This window comes from Varroa destructor, unplaced genomic scaffold (genome assembly GCF_002443255.2).
Source record: "Varroa destructor unplaced genomic scaffold, Vdes_3.0 BEIS01000004.1, whole genome shotgun sequence".
Classification (NCBI taxonomy): domain Eukaryota; kingdom Metazoa; phylum Arthropoda; class Arachnida; order Mesostigmata; family Varroidae; genus Varroa; species Varroa destructor.
In genome coordinates this window covers 16,309,383-16,327,592 of record NW_019211457.1, presented here as the reverse complement: position 1 = coordinate 16,327,592, position 18,210 = coordinate 16,309,383, and the positions used below count along the sequence as shown (strand labels likewise).

The 18,210-nt window shown below is 42.5% G+C and overlaps 1 protein-coding gene across 6 annotated transcripts in view; it reads right to left on the bottom strand.

Moving 5' to 3' along the window:
• The window catches only part of LOC111248900 (uncharacterized), a 154,752-nt gene that overhangs the window by 18,932 nt on the left and 117,610 nt on the right, over nt 1–18,210 (bottom strand). The gene's annotated exons all lie outside the window — the stretch shown is intronic.

Here is an 18,210-nt window from a genome sequence, read left to right as displayed (position 1 = left end):
CAAACTTCATGCATTTTAATAATCTGCCTTCAGTTTTAGCATTACGATCTATATAAGGCTCGACTTTGCCTAAAAATGTACCGTTGTTCAATATCAAATGTTAACTATTATATATATATATATATATTATTTATATACATAGTAGATTATAGCATAGTTTTGCGATGTCTGTCGAGTATCGTTCTCCCATCATCGTAAGGCCCACCGTGAACATCGAGTTGGTGCCACTTGAAAAGTCGACGCCGTTCGCAGTTGGTCGCAAATGTCGCTGATCCGTCAGTCAGTTCCGTTAAAAAGAATAAGTGTCCTTTATTCATTTGCTATCTAGCCTGGCTGTTGCCTTTCTGGCTGGCTGTCTGTCATAGCCGGATGCGAAAATCACACTTCATTTTCTTGGTAAATGAGGCGGCTTGGAGTACCGAGGAATGACGGGTCGACTAGGTGGGATATTACCCACTTTTCAAACGCGGCCAGCTAAGCAATTGTACGACCCAGACTTGCCTGTTAGCTAGGCCAATTTACGAGGCTCAAAATCCTCAGCGTCGATTCGTTTATCTGGTGGCCGGTCACCTTTTACCAGCGTTCATGGATCCTCTTGAGCGGTTGAAGACCGTCACGTTAGTTCGTCGACTTGTTGTCCGAGACAACGCCGACTCAGAAAATACGCCATCAGCAAACGGCGGTGAAGGCGCTGGATCGCGAACTGTGACGCAACAGGTAGGAAGCGCTGCTTAGCCTCTCCCTGCTCCAGGCCGTCGTGCCAGTCCAATAGATGGAAACAATAGTGGCCGTAGCAGAAAATCAAAAACCCGTAGGTACATGAAAAGTAGGAGAATCGGGTAGAAATCTCGAACAAATATAAAGGTGTACAGATTTAAGATTCGCTCGAAAACAACAATGAAGCGGAGAAAGTTAAGAATCTGTCGTGACCAAGTGTCCTGATGATTGCGCGATGAAATTAGGACAGTTTCAGTTGCCATATGTCTGTCAAGACCAACGGTGCACTAAAGTAGAACTTGGCGAAATAACTTTTCCTGTATGGCAGATTTGATTATGAGATTGATATCCGCAGTTGATAAATACGATAATTGGGAAAAAAAGTTAAAAAATTACAAACAGAGATATATGCGCACAATACCTATATTTGAAAGGCTTTCGTGTTGAATACATATCTTTCAATATACAGGATGATTTGAAATAAACTTCAAGAACAAACGGAAAATTTGTTGATTTTTTGTATCATTATTACTAGTGGGATGGTAAGAATAGGTTTGTCGTTCTATTTTCGAAAAAAGGACATGAATATATATGAAGGTATCTGACTTTCGGTTTCAAAGGATGTATTAAATGCCTAATTTAAGAAAGACGTCTATTTCTCTTTTTTACAGGAAAAATTTACAGGAGAGTCCTAAAGCAAAATAGTTCGTACCATAATAACGAACAAAAATACGAGCTTACGCAATACACAATGCTATCTGCTAAAAGGCTTATGAGGTTGTACTTCTTCGATGTAAACTATTTCTCTCATCTCAGATTGATATAGAGCTAAAGGCTCAGAAAGATGTTAAAGTTTATTTCATATAATATAAAGTTTCCCGCCCAAAAGCTCACGAAGTTGGAAACGATAACAGACGATTATTTCTACTTTTATCACTTTTTTAGCGCACAGATGCAATTCATAATTAAAGGCAGCCTCCTGATTATTATTAATACTGATAAGTTTTGATGATAGTCGGTAACGAAAAAGAATCCTAAACGTGTTCCTAATGCTTTGTACCATGGATCAAATTGGGGTTATCTAATATCTTCAATTAATTCCAGGCAAGTAGAATCTAAGCCATGAGTCTCCAGAAAATGGGTTGGATCAACGCTAGATATTTTTTTCCTGTTTTAAATGTGCATTGTATAATTACAAAAAGTTGGGTGGTCCAAACGAAGTGTAATTTATTCAAATTCACCGAAGAAAGGTGTCCACTGTGACTTTCCTTCATCAAATTATCGATAATTTCATCCAAGTTCGGCAAGCGAGTGTTCGTTTCTGCTACACCTATGCAAACAAATACTCTTTTTGGTCATTGTCTGTCGTCCTCTCGTACGGAGCTGCATTAGGTCCGCCGCAGCTGTGAACCTGTCGTGGCCTATAGCGGTTCCGTAACCGAAGCATGTTATCCAGTGTCAGGCCTGCGGCCTGCACTAGAACTCAGATGACATCGACCCAACGGCTAACCCGCACCGCTTGAATAGCGAAGAAAAACAGGTCGGTGAGAATATCTAAAACCTCAAAACACAATCTTCTATCGTTAGTCAGCCATTTTTAACGACAGATCGAACAACCGGCCGACTGCTAGGCCAACACGCCCGAAAGCCTCTGCCAGAAAAGTGCCACCCGCTGCCCGCAGATTCCGTTTCGGATGTAATCGACACGAGCGAAAAAGAACACGAACAAACTACGACGGCAAAACTCTAGTAAACGCTCAAGAACTTATTGCGGTCGGTGTGGTACTGAGTCGTCGACAATCAGACTAAAGCAAGCTAGAGGAGGCGCAACGCTATTAAGACGAAGAAGGGGGAAGCATAGATGACAAGATCTCAACGCAGGGGGCGCGCAGGAGCCTGAAACTACAACGATGAGACGGCAAATTGCTACTGTCGAAAATTATTGTCTACTTTAGATGCCGATTAAGTTTAACTAGGTTTCAGCAAAAAGAAAAGATTTTGATTCGAAGGTTCTCATAGGACAGTTATCAGGATCGTCCTGCATTTTGCGTGGTGGTGATAGTGAGTGTGGGACTGCACCTGCTTTGAAATTTCAAGTGGGCCCAGAACCTGTGGAACATTTATCTTCTCATAGGCACATGAAATCGACTGCGTACAAAGGCTTTTTTCGTTACTCTTACTGCTGTTAAGCATAGTGGGCCAAATTTAAAGAAAATTGCGTCGTTTGGCCATCAACGCAAATAGATCCAGAATCGCGTTGGCCTATTTACGGGATTCAATACGTGAAACGATTTTAAGACTAGCGTTTGATGAAACAAAAATAGTAAAAAAAAAAATCCAACCGAATTAAGTCATTCGGTGCCTACGCTGAGGACGTTATAAGAAACTATTCCGCAGATATTGTACCACACGTCTATAAACGACCTCAATGGAGCTCACTGCATTCGAGTGATATTTATTGGATATCTCCCAACTTGCAGTTCTATTTTCGTCTTGGACTTCATGAAGCGAAATGCCTTGGATTAATCAAATCTGTCACATCTCGAAGGTTCGTTGCTTTGTAAAATGAACTCTCACATGAAAAAGTAACCGACCTAAATGGAAACCCGAAATGAAGACCCAGGAAAAGCAGCAGGATCGCCCCATTCAGTTTTGACTTCGTATTTTTTTCGTTGCGAAAAGCTAACTAGAGAACGTTTTTTTTCCCCCGCAACAATCAATATTTTAATGATACCATATTAGCTTATAGTCGTCACATTTAATAGATGATTAGAATTTTATTATGTATATTCAGCACGAAAAAGAAACCTTTATCGTTTTTAATCACTCACACCCCATTCTTACATATCCCACAAACCGGGGCGTCCGTTCTGCCAAAAACCTGCATGATCTCTTCATGCAGCCCCAAAAATCGACCCATTAGGCACCGCCATACGGGCGACTTTCATGCGTCAAGATGATTTCGGCTGTTGACTGCGCCGCGGTCAATTCAACGCATGGCATGTTCGTGTAATGTCTATTTCACGTACAAAAGGTGTATTAGTACGTGATACATAGCCTTGGCTTCGTGAAGAAGGAACGCAGAGACGCTGCTCCCCCCGCTCAGATCCACTAGTTTTCGTTGACTAGCATCAATGTGTTGGATAATTTGCTGGTTTCAACGTTTGTTTCGAGTCAATTGGTGGACTGGGGAGGCTTGGTACCGTGACGCCGGGACCAGCTTGCAGAGATTTGTCGATCGTTTTTTAATAAGCGATGGGGGCCTGCGCGGTTTCGGGTCCTATAGACGCTGCTGCAAAAAAGTTCAATGGATCATATAAACAGAAAGGGACAGTTTGACCAGATGCGGATTACTGCATATATCTTCCCCTGTCTGCCCTCGTCATTTATTTGCTTTTAGCCATTAATTGTGCTACACGTAGTATACTAGGATAACGATGGCCACCTTGAAATAAAGTTAGGGAGCATCGAGCACTTACGTTTCGAGGAAGATCGAAAAAGTTTGTCCTGTATTATGTGGGTAACGACGAAATTTCCGTGGAAATTCTGCAAAGTAACTGCTATAGTATAAACAGTATAAAACGTAAATAACTACATAATTACATTTTCAGCGTATATCAAATGTATGAAGTCATGTAAGAATTAAATCAACAATCTCATTAATGTTAGCTTCTTTAGTGTGATTGGCTATAAGGTAACAAAAACGTGTGCTTATTGAAAGAACCTTGACTTGAGGTTCGATTCATTTGATACTCCCCGGAAGCTTAGGGCTGACTTAAGCACATGCATCTATCTGTCTATTTTTGTCGTTCGCAGCAATTTCAGTATACTACGATTCCTCCATTAACTATATCAAGTTAAGAAGACTATATAGGCTATTAGAAAAAGGTCCAAAGGAGCGATTCGTAGATTTGTTTAATTCATCAAGAGATACTGGCAGAAGCAGTAGCGAGGCTGGCATGAACTCATGCAGATGTTGTGTGTTTGAATCCGGATATCTACAAAAAACATTTGCCCAGTAAAATGCGAGGGAGACGAGGTTGACAAGAAGACGAATCCGAACACTGCGTATCAATGCTTTGTTAAAAAAAAAAAAAAAAAACTGCTTAGAATATTAGTAGACATCTTTTCAGGCTTCGTAGTTGACAACTCTAAGGGAACCCAGGCCGAAAATCAGTAAAAAAGGGTCTACATTGGTATGGGTTATGAACAAGTAAATTTTTTTCCAGGCAACGAACAGCTAGCTCATCGTCGACTTTGCTTCATGACTATAATCTATAACGTTTCTAGATTGGCTACACCCAGGTATTTCTAGAAGTTTTATAGTCAACTTTGTGCTTTTTGTCGTAAATAAACAGTACTTTAAAGCCACTATCTATGCTTAGCGATCGGGCGCATATATGACGGCACATTCAATACACGACACCGTTAGATGTTTTCTTTCAGTTTATTATGTGGATTTCACTGCGCAAGATTTGTTTATCATAATCCATTTTATCGTCCAAAAAAAGCTGGCGCGAAAAAATTGAAAGTACACTCACTGTTGATTATTTTAGGCGCTTCATGGGGGCGGCTATGTCTGTCTGTCTGGATACACTAAATGGTTCACCCCTCCCCTCCCCTCCCCTCCAAAAAAAAAGTGTTGGAGAAATTTTTGCTTTTTTATGCACCTCCAATGGTATCTTTCGTCTAAATAAAGCTTTAGGCTGAACTTACTCGGAGGCGTCGAAAAGTTTCCTTTTCCAATCTTTAGTCAGCTCAAAGGCATCACTGTTGTAAGTGCACGGTAGTTCTTGTTACTTAGCAGTATCGATATGGATTTTTTGATTGTTCCAGAAAAGCATTGCGGATTTGGTAAATCCTCTGACTGATTTTATACATATAACCGCGACAAATCAAATCATAAAATGTTACGCACGCCCCCAAAGGAAATAGAAGAAAAAAATAATAAATCTCGGCCTATATATATAGGCCGAGATTTAAGCTATTATTTTTCTATTTCTACCAAAATAAATACGAGCCATTTTGATCGGTGATGTTCTGCCACTTTCTCAGTAATACTATCATCTTCTCACTCTAAAACTTCCGTGGTTTTTGAGCGAAAAATCAGAGATTTTTGCATACTAAACAAACACGATCAAGAGACCGAACAAGATAGTGGTGCTTCCATTTTTGCTAGGTAGCTAAAGATCTGTATCTAGTCTGGTATTGTCATAGTGAACAAAAAAAAAAAAAGAAAAAGGACACCTCTTTAGTTCAGTCCTATTAGTTCCGGTCGATTCTTTCAATAACTTGACGTAACGTTATTCCGCGTTGACACTAGAGGCCTGAATCAGGTTCATAACGTACGATTATTTTCCAGTACCAACGAACAACACAACGTTAGTGTAGGCTTTGGCCATTTTCTTTTCGCACGTCACCACCGTAATAACGTATCAGCCACTTTAGAAATGGCTCGACCTCGTTACGTTTCTGTAGAGCTTTGCAGATCGATATACGACCGAGTGAATTTTTGTTGCGGCATTTCCTGTAGCACCCAAACGTCAAGCTCCTCTTTCTAGCCAGTCTTTTTAAAATGATTTAAATTTGTAGGTTTTTAGTTTCTGGCAATGTCATGGCTTCAGCTTTCGCAATTATTTTTTGTCAGCTTTTTTTTCGTAATTGGTCGACGACTGCGAAAAGCGTCGACATCTCAAGAAAGAAAGAAAGTTTCTTCCGATGGCGCATCTTGACCGTAAACAGTACGGAACTTTTTTTATGAGCCGAAACAGCATTTATGCCTTTATAGTAATAAAATTGTAAAATATAGTGAAATTTCATAGAAATTCACCCATTTTTAAGACGCTCCATCTTGAATCTGAATGTAGAAGATTTTAGCCTATCTATTACTGTCAAATTCCAGCTTTCGAATGACACCAACACCGACCCGACGCGACTCATATTGCTTGATATATGTGATGTTAAAGCCATCTAGCTAGAAAAACCGTCAACACTTCTTCGACAACACTCTATATATATATATATATATAGATATATAACGACAACTGAGGGAACAAGAGGAAGATACCCAAAGTATCGAAGGAAACCACTACAGGAGGAATGCATCTGAACGCCTATCCGTATGATGACTTCGTTTTCTTTTACTAAGCGACTGGCTAAAACGGTTTCTACATCTTCTTGGTCACCGTGCTGGTCTGTTCCGTGACTCCATGAATGAACGTCACGGCCTTTTCCACAATTCAGATTCAATCATCATTGTCATAAGGATCGTCTACATATGAGCTCGTGGCAAATAAATGATGAATTTAGCCGTTATCGGGACTTAATACCTTATGCGCTTACAAAGTTAAAATATGAAAACTTTTGTGATATCGCATACAGTCAGACAGATCATCATACTACGACAAATAGATCATAAGGGCCACCGGCCATTACCTATGGCCCTACAATCAGCAGCTCTAGTTACTGTTGCTCAGACAACGTTTTTCAACAATTGACCTTCTGACATCGTGTCTACGTGAATTTTTTTATCATACGCGATGATATAATTGTTGATATTTTCTACTCCTATATAGATTGATTCTGTATATAGTTATCGTTATATTGATGTGGGCATTTAGTGCTATAGAGGCTTTATGGAAAAACGTTGAAAACTACAAACCAGAATAGTTTTCCCTTGCTCGTGGTTGTTTACGAGCCGGCGATCTGTAATATTTTCTGTTTATCTCAGATGGTCGATATTCGCGTTCGCTGTACCAGCTCAACATTTCCATCATTTCCGAATTGTAGTCGAATTTATCGCAATTTTTGTTGTCGTTGTCGTTGTAATTGTTGTTTTTGTTCTTATATTTTTGACGTTGTTGCTGTTACTTTCGATGTTATCAGAGCAGAACAGATATGAAGCGCGGTAAGGGAAAATTGTTGAAGCTTTCCCTGCTTAAGTGAAAAGTACTGTGAAAAGCATCAATCACAAATGAGGCTCAAAGGAAGTCGCATTCAATTGAATGGTTCCTTCGGGCGAACAGTGCCGCGAGAATAGATTGTCCGCTATTGGCTGGCTGTGTATCCAACGAGATATCGATGAAGAAATTGATATCATATTGTATGCGCGCGTAGACCGTGTGTAAATCATATTTTCGAAAATGGCTTCGTCTAGCTTGCCGGCTAGTTGTCATTGTTATGGCTGCTGCTGCTGCTGCTGCTGCTGCTGCTGCTGCTGCTGCTACTGCTGCCGCTGCTGCTACTGCTGCTACTGCTGCTGCTGCTGCTGCTGCTGCTGCTGCTGCTCCTGCTGCTGCTGTCGCCGTCAACGTCAGTGGTGTTATTGATGCGGTTGTTGAAATGATGATTTGAATCGTCGCAAGAGGAATACTATATTGATTGGTATTGTGTGATATCTAGCGGAAAACAGCGAATGATTGCGTCTTTGTCATCCTGATATGCTTGTTACTCAATGGCATAGACTACCATCGGTTTTAGCATTGCTGGCGTCCGGCCGTGATCAGAAGCCTTGCACGAATGAAGTGAGTTGTGTTTAGCTGCTCCGAACGTGTTTACTCGATGAGGAGAAAACAACAAAAAGGGAGAGATCCGACGGAAGGAAAACGATCGATGGAAAATATCAACAGGAGACTCCGTCAAAACCAGAAGCACAGAATTTACAGGATTCCTCAGTATCGTATGCGAACGACCTTACCAGTAATGCGCGTTGGGTCGATTATAGCTTTGCCTATCTCGAGCTTTGGGCGGCTCGGGGAGCTTGCTAGCATTCCCCTATCGACAGTGAGCCCATAAAACCCAGTAACATTGTAACTGGCGGTTGGTATTTTTCATCAGCAAAATGTTAAGCGCGGTAGTGGGCCGTTTATACGAAATTCGTCGGTAAAATTCCGACTGAATATAGATTTCAACAGGAATCAGTATGGTGAACAAGCAGCGATAGCTTTGATTCAGTTTCTCGTGATATTTATGTTTTGCGTGCGTTGCGTTTGAACACACGACGGCAATACGACGTTATCCATCTTTGCCTCCGTGTTATGCCAGAATCGCTATAAATAATCAGACTGTTTGTGAGAAGACTGAAGAATCATGAATGGCTTGACGCGAGCGATCCGGCAAGCGCGTTCGTTCCGTTTGTAAATGGCGACGCAGAAAATTCACCGATAAGGAAGGAACGCCAAAGGGATCATCGATATCTAAAACCAAACTTCAGGCTTCTGTGAGTGCCTTTAATAAAATCAGTGCACAAATCGCGCGGAGAAAATTTTCACATGGCTGCCTCAACCATCGCTTCTGCAATGTGTTTATTAATGTACAAGTTAAATAAGAGCAAGGACGTTCGCTTGGCAAGCGCCGTTGCAGACCATTTCTAGCCTTTCCCGGGGAACTAACGCTAGTACTGTTACCTTTAGGTAGCATTTCGTGTATGTTAGGAGATCCCGATTCAAACAACTATATTTTATTATCAGATATCGGTCATTATTTGAGCTTGAAACGATGTTCACGAGTGTAATGACTGTGACAAGCCTGCGGATACGTACAACCTACATACATTCTATTCGTTTACAGTCACCACAACTCTACAGACAAAGCTTAACACGTTAACATGGCGACGCCGTTAACGCTATGCATATCGGCAGCGCCGACACTTCAGTGACCGACATCGTCACGTCTGAAGACCCAAGTGAATGTGCTTTGACCCCCCTCGCTTCGAATCACTTCAGAGGACTGATAGATGATCGATTCTTAGATGGAGGTTCAACGAATGTTCCTCGTACCAGTCTCTGTATAGGGCCAAGCCCTCGTACACTGCGCGGCATGGTTCATGCAGCTGCCAAACCTTGGTTATTAGGATAACAATGCCCTCCCCGCTTTTGAAGCAAAACGATGCGTATCGCTACGGTGTAAACTGTGTAGAGAGTAAGGTGCCATAGGCCATTTCAGCGCTACCCACTGTGTCGCGTACTAGCGTGGTGCAAGCATCAAGATACAGATATGCACAACATTAGGAAAAGGGAATATGGTGCGCCCATAACTGAGGTAGTTTTGATTCGTTTATCATATTCCATTGTTGTCGGTTTTGGGTTATTACTGATTTTTGCTGATAAGGATACTGTGACAGCGCCTCGTCGGCAGGAGATCGTCGTGTTTACTTAGCCGTTCGTTGACGTGTAGAAAGTGGAAAATAAGTCAATGTAGCACTGGTGAAAATTTCTGCAACAAGTGTGTTGTTGTAAGCATCGATTCTGAAGGCAGACATTTGGAAGGCTCTTACGAGAGTTGTCCAGCCTATAGCAAAGACATTTGTCCAGTTTACTTTTATTACTAACGCGAAATCTATTTAGGAATGCTTGAGGCTGAACATAAAACACAAATATTTGACTTGGTTTTTTCTCATTTGATTGACGTTTGAAACTGTAAGTAGGTAACTTTCAATATGTACAAGTGTTACAAGTTTCTATAGCCAATACCTGCTTATAATGCTGCACCATCTGGCGGAAGCCCCTCGACGCATCTGAAACCGCTGCTATTCTAGCTGCGTGCGACACAGTTAAGCCGTATATCTTACCCAACGTGTTCACCCGGCAGTGTAATGCCGGAAGTTAGTCTGGCGAAGTTGAGAGTAAGTTTGTACACGCGGACCGACTGGTTGTTAGTAATAGTTGTTTATGTAGGTTGACCAGCTGCTGCGTATTCTCAGATTTTGTTGCAAGAAGAGTACTTGCTTTAGGCTCTAACGTCTTGCCGAGGATAAAGGCCGACAAAGGGAGATCTGATAAGTAATGAGTGGTGCTTAGCCAGGACTCTGGTTCTTGATGTAATTCAAATTGCTGGCGGTCCTCTTGTTTCATGTCGAGGTGTCCAATCAGGCCAGACCCGAAGAGACGAGGCCTATCCGCAATAGTAATGCTAATTATAATAATAATAAATAGTAAACATTATTATGTTAATGTAAGACTGTAATATTTGACGCAACTCGAAGTGCAACAGCGAGTTCAAAGTACTAACCGTTACATGCACATATATAGATATGTCCACTCCCTTTACCCTTCTTCCCTTTCCGTCGACTATATAATGGATGGGTCAGAGCGGATATCAACGCACCATTTTTAAAATTGGCAGCTGCTTTCCCTTGGTATTAACCGATGGCTCAATAGACCCTAGCTAACGTTGAGGTCATACTAGCAACAATTGAAAGTTTTTGACCGCTGTTAGGGCGGAGATCGGCAAAAGTCCCAGATGTTGAAACTATGAAGGCGTTGATGCTGTGGAGGAAGCAAGATAAAACAACGAGTCTGCAGCGACTGTGAATCCGGTAACAATTATGATGAAATGAAATGAGAATCAACTACAATCGCACCGCTAGGTGTCTGTGAAGAAGCGTTATTTTGAAAAAAAAAAAAAGCTTTTTTTATGCTCACTTTGTTTTTTTTTTCTCTGTGTCGCTTTGCCTTTGGATATGTTAACGAATATTACTGCATTGCAAACAATAATACCCCCTAGGTCATTCTGCTCCACAATTAGTACCCTCATTTTTGCCGACTTTAAAGCGTGTTATCGCCGTGACATACTGAAACACCCTCGAAATCTTCTTATACAACGTACAGTGCAGGGTTGGTCAAAGGTTGACTCATACATCACTCGTGTTTTCACCTGCTTCCTTCCCTTCGCTCCCCTCTACCCCACTGCGTTGTTGTTGTTACTGCTGGGGTTGTTGTTGTCGTCACCCCACAAGACAGTCTTAGCGGAATCCGCAGCGGTTAGCTACCTCCTGACTTTCCTGGCGTCACTACTGCCTTGTTTATCTTTCATACGCGATACGAACTTGTGAGTTGCTAGGATGAATGTCGTCGTGTAGCAACTGATGACGGCTGTGCTGTCAAACAGTTATTCACGTCACTGCACGATGTATAGCGGGGCGGCCGGCAGCGAAAGCCGCGCGCTTCAAAGAGCGCCCGTTAACAGCAACTACCCGTTGCGTTAACCTCGGGTGTGGCTTCGCCAGAAGGCGTGGCGCCGACTATTAAACTCTTGGCTAAAGCTCTGTGACGATATCGGCGACACTGAGTGACTTGCCGGCTCGACCAACTAGGTTTGCTGGTAACACTTTACAATCCAGTACCTCCGCATCCCAACAAACCGCTAACCTTTGATAACCTCTAGCCAAATCCACTGCTCACCTCGTCATCGCATTGTAACAGGTTTCTTTGGCCGCATATCACACATCGTCTTAGCCCACTTTCGAGTGCTTGGATCGATCCCGAATCCTCTGGCTGTTTCCAACGGCCACTGGGGTCGAAACCTGCGACGCCACTGACTAAGCGTTTGTTGTCTATGAGCATTTTTTCTCTTGTTGTTTTATGCGAACTGTTGATGCTTTTGTGCCGCTGCCGGTAGCTTTACCATTGTGCCATACCAGCAGCCATTGTGTAAAATCTGCTAACCCTGTGTACGCATAGAATTCATCACTAGCCCCGTTAGCGATGTCTACTATGAGCACTGTTTCATGGATGACAAACAACAATTGACAGGAAGAAGTGGTCATTTTGAGCGCAGCCGTCATCACGCTGCTTGTTTGACGTTACATCACAGCCGGTACGGAAACTGATTGGCTCGACAACAGCAAGTTCAGCTGCTCACTAATGAAGCACTCGAGCTGGAAGAACACTCGTGTATTTACATAGCTCGTCAGGGATATTGTACATTGAGAACACTAGATCAGTCGAAGGACGACGCTGTTTATGAGGGAACAAACGTTGAACTACAGCATCCAGCTATTGATTTTTACGTTTGCATTGTATGATAATAATCTACATGGTGGGTGACGCGTGGGACTGCTGGTGGCCAATGGCCCTAGCCATTGATGAGTCGCCGCAAAAATCGCATCTGTAAGCAGCGTGAAGACACGCAAAACAGTATACGCGACTGGTCATTAAAAAGAGAATTTACGTGCTTGATGCTCGAGATCTTAATGTTGATTGGCGTCGGGCCCCGTTAACTCTGCGCTGCAAACTGCGTTGCCCCTCTACATAACTTGTATCAAATGTTGGTCCTGACGTATACGTTGATGATTGCATGACAAGATTGCACCTATTCGACATTTCTCATTGTGTGCCCCTGTGTACTCTAACTTTGATAAGGAACGGATTGTCGTACTAGATTTTTCGTGTTTGTTAATCTGTGAATATACTAGGAGGCCTACTTAAACGTTTCGTTATTGTCAATATGAGCACAAATAACAGCACGAAGTACACCGACGTTAGCCAATAGTGAGACTCTTATCTAATATTCGAATGAAACCTCTGCAGTAACGGTACACGAACGAGCTTTTCTACTTCATTATCTCGTCAGTTCCCATTGTAAACTTGTCGATTGTACAACACAGACACACTTATTGTTCTTTCCAGATACGATACAGACGTCGAACACGAGTACGTTGTTGACCCGTAATAACCACCCTACTCTCTAATAGATTGCTGCCTGTAGACTTTTCAGGGTATTTTAACTTTCTCGCAGTTACGTCGTAGAACGCAACGTATCGCTTCTGCTATAACACTTTCCCCGTTTACAGGGACCCGTTACCGCAGCAGAGTACACGTCAGATGGGCGCAGTCAGCGTCGATGCTCTCACACTCCATGAGTGCGAGCAAATTTCCAAAAATCGCACCTCTAGGGCTGTTCATATTTGCTTAGTGTTCGGACGTCGTTGGCCACGCCTTCCAGCCAGCGAAACGAGTATCACTCGGTGCATCGAAGAGTCGTTGCAGCTGATGCGTTTGACCGTTGGTGCGGTGTGTTCCAATTCGTGGTACGTTTGGCGAGTTCTCACGCTTTAGGCACGGGTAGATGCCGCGGGAGGCAGCTTTACGGCTATTGGAGCCGGGCCGTCGATTATTTTGATGCATTTTAATGCCTGGGGCGCGTTTAAGCGGCCAGGTGTGGCGCCTAACAAAAGTAACTAGACGGATAGACTAAGGATCGTCCTAATCTCCGTTTATGCGACGGTAATGGCAAAAGTATAGAAATATTAAGGGAAGTGGGACGAAACGTTTTCGCAAACGTTCCAAGATTACGTTACGTATATTCATACCTGTAATGAATTGAACAGCGTTTAATCAGCTGCTTCCGTGCTATAAACTGTTAATTAAATGCAACAGTAGACGCCTATAAACACAGAAGATATATAGGTTGTGAATCTCGTTTAGAGATAATATTGCGCGTCTACGCGGCAAATTTTATTCCAGCTGGAAGATCCAATTAGTCAGAGACGTACGGATGTAAAGGGTAGTGGATAAAATGTGCAGTACATACTTGAACATGAAGACAAACGAAGATTCCAAACAACTAAGCTATCATGTTGTGTCGGGCAAAAGGTAAATCAAGCCGAAACCAAAATCCATTGAATATATTCGAAAGTATAGAGGGCGTTTTCGGTTTTATTGCCCACCGAAACGCAGTTGTTGCTTACATTTACCTTCAGGGCCGGTAAATGGAGCGAAGCTCTAATCGATAACGAATTTTTTTTTACCATACTTCAGTATAGCACCAACCAACCAACAATAAGAAGCTACATGAAGCCGACGCTACAGCATTGCGTGGACGAAACGTCTTATTGAAGCTGCCACTACTATACGCACAAGTTGTTAATAAATACGGTATTCAATTTAGATATTCACATTCAACTGTTGGGATTCCATAAAGCATGTAGCATCAGCGTATTTTTCACGAGTACATATTGCATACTTGCGTGCGTTATATTTTTCCCATCTATCAATGGTCATTAACCTCGTTTAATTTTCCGTCCCCGAGGGATCCTGAAGCGACTCTCTTCGCCTGCAACCTTTAGAAATCCAAAAGGATCATTTTTCAAACAAGGTTTTTTGTGTTGCTGCAATTACTAGCGATTTCTACCCAGTTGAAAAAATACCGCCATTGCACACAAAGGAAAAGCCCAACCAAAACTGCGACCGATTGCCGAACCTCCCGAGGCCGAAAAATTTCGCCGATTTGCCCGAATCCATTTAATGGTTAGAACTGCCATAGTATTTACAGGGCCGGCGTTTTACCGTCCACAGACAGAAACAGAGCGATAGAGACGACGAGAGAGGGATAAGTGAACAAAAGGCGCAACGCCACCAGCGGTACTAATTTACTGTTCGCGTTTTCACTTCATTTTTCATCGTCATCATTTCGATTTTCGAATTTTTTTGCGCGCCATTTTCTTGTGCTGCCTCCGTTATGTCCGTGTATATTTCTGTGGGTTGTGGTGGTGACTTTCGGCTGTTCGGTAAGTGGTACTTTTTTTTTGTCTACGGTCCCTGTAACTGCTTGCGCATCGTGCCAACGGATGCAGCCAGCCCGCAAAGAAGAAAAGATCATGTACTTAACGAACATATCGATGGTCGAATTGACGGTGAGCGTGCACCAAGCTGATGAACGAGTCAGCAGTGTGCGATGTTTCATCATTCATCAATATCATGCAGCCTGCTACTACTGGTGACGGCTTTTTCTGTTCTTTTTAAATAAAATTTACGTATATATAGAGTCTTTGTCGTCATTAGAAATCGTTGGAAAAATAAGCTTGATAATCCATGGAACAATTTTTATTTTTGGTCGTAGTCTATTTGTTGTTGAGAAGGTCAAAACAAAATCTGTGTGCTGAACTGCATAGCCAGCTATTGATAGGCAAAGAGGAAAGCAACTGTACACGCTAGCATACGCCTAAATTGCTAAGTCTTCTTGGAAGTTAAAGTGGAACCATTTAAGGGATTCGGCTTGAGAAAGTGAACTCGAAAGGTAAATAAGTAAAGTCAACGGTTTACCGCTGCTGTTTCCACTGTTCCACTAAAAAGCAATAAAATTATATTGATTTTTAAGCGGCGATACCATAGTGAACGCGACCCATAAAAGTACCAGCGTAGCTTTGAAACGCGTTTCTGTCCGGAATATAGTGTTTTCTGTGCGCAAGATTCAACGACGATGACAATGGGAAAAAATGTACGGTTCTGTGGCTCTCTTTAGATTTATTCGGCACTGTACGGATGCTCGCTGACGGCAGAGCTCGGGCATGGCTTGGGTCTGATACATGAGGGATGGCGTGAATGAGAACGTCAGCCATGGGAAAACTTCGTCGAAGGATTGCCAAACGTTGTCGAAAAGCAGGTTCGCTAGTATTTTTCCATGAGCCAGTATCGATGAATGCACGCCTTGTGTGGCGGGCTAATTCAAAAATTTTAAAAACTACTTATCAAAGTATAAACCTATCGAAGTAATCGAGCCAGTGGGATTCTATCGGCTTGTTTCCCCCAGTTCTTTCACCACTTCGCCCGGCTTCTGCTTCAAATTGCACCAATTACAACAAAAACACGGACATATATCATATCTAGATATCATAATTAGGGTTACTACATCTCTCCTTATCGGCAATTACACAGACAGCAGCAGTAAATCAGGTGAATATCTTCCGATTACTTTCAAATCTTAGAACAGGTACCGGAACATGTAGTCAGTATCGACTACCGACGGTATCAACATAGATATCGGGAGAGAGAACCACGCACTCGAGCTATAAGCAATGATGCAGCCCCTAATCCTGAGACCCACACTCTGAAGTTCCAACGCCGTAAATCTCTTACTGTGCAGTCGTGGGTCGACTATCGCAACTACTATCGCTTAGCGATGTCTGTATGACAAAGGGAAAGCTTTCAATAGGATGCATAGCAGGCAGCAGACAGACCGCAGAATCGGACTGTAAAATGAAAGCTAAGACCAGATTGAGGAGTCATAGTCTGAGCACTGTATAGATCAAATACCCGGACCCGTTTTGAAACTCGTTTGAAAGGAGCCTTCGCTTCCCTCATTGACCACGATTAAACTTCAGAAGCAATCGATCAACATTGTTGTGATTATTGCTAAGTTTTGGGGAAAACCAAAGACGTTTTGCGGACACCATATCGGCTATGCCAAAAGATGGCAGCATCCTTTCAGCTGTTGGCCTGCTTTTTTGATATAACAATACAGTTATGGCTTTCTTGTACATATTATGCTATTACGGATCGCTACAGGTGCGCTGGACCATAGTCCGGCCGTATGACTATAGGCAGCTGATACTTATCATCTGAATAAGCCAGCTTGCCATATTCGTTTGGTTGACGGTGATTAATCGTCGTCGTTTTACTGTAAACACTGTAAGAAATTCGTTTAAATATTGTAGACAATGAACAAGGAGCGCTAAGCGCCGCTGCGTCAACCATTATTTGAGTTAAGCGATAATAGTGCCTTGCCCGCGACCTTTGGCAGGTAACGTCCATTTTGGCTGCGTCGCGCTTACGCACACTCCGTTACACAGTATGAGAGCGCCGCTAGTACAAGCGTTTGTTGATACAGACGCGACGCATCAAAGGTGTCGTAAGGGGTCCTTCAAGCGCAATAGGTGGTCCGATTTAGGTCTATAGAAGGGGCCTGCTCGTGAAAGGTTTTTCCAGAAAAACTATGGGGAGCTAATCGCCTTAGCTGTCGGCCTGACCGTACTATTCAAACTATATAGTATAGTATATTGAACCAGCCGCAGTAATGTCGTTCGCTAGACATTATGCATAAAAAAAAAAACGCATTCTGCATCTTTAGCTACCTGCCCAAATACATAATCCATGTATTTTGTCGAACGCGCACACAAACACCTCGTTGACTTAATGCTATTGCATTTGACTTGACTTCATTTGAGCTTCAGTTAGCATTGCCAACCAACCGATTAAAGAAAGCCAATTTTGTTTTCTGCTGATGATCTAGTATCCACTTCGTTGTTTACCTTTTTACATATCCCTCCGACACCGTGAATTACTTACTCAAGAAACCCAACAGGACCCTGTTCATATGCTAATACCATTGGTATAATCATAACATTATTATAGTCAGATGGCTCATAGTAATTATATTCAAACACTCGCGCACACTCACTATCTATGCATAATCATCTATAGACATATAACGAAAAATATACAATATAAAAGAATATCGTGGCGCTGTTAGCTGCCACCAAATGTAAATTCACGTTTCTATTCGATACCAGCAACAGCTGCATCCCAGCCCAGTATATGCTGTTCTTCAGATCATGTTACGATCCATTTCTCTATCCTTCAATCGCACTTCGGTAAAAGGGTGGGTAGCCATTTGAGTGCGCCGACTTCGTCGAGCGGCGCTTCGCGACCCGTAACGAAATATTCTTCTGCTGCTGAATCTTCGAGTTCTTTTGCAGAGGGAGCCAGCCAGCCAGCCTTGTTAACAGCATCTCCCCTTCCCATTTGATCCTTCTGCAAACTTCCTTACTTTGCTTCAAATCTCCCGCGACAGGGCAGACAAGTTCTGCAAGCCTTCAACAGTTTACAACTCGTCCAGGGAGAAAACAGATTCATTTGCCGCAGAAAATATTCTACCCTATGTATAGTCAAGTAGAAGGGGTGGGTTAGAAACGAAGTGCTTAATCCATACTATCGA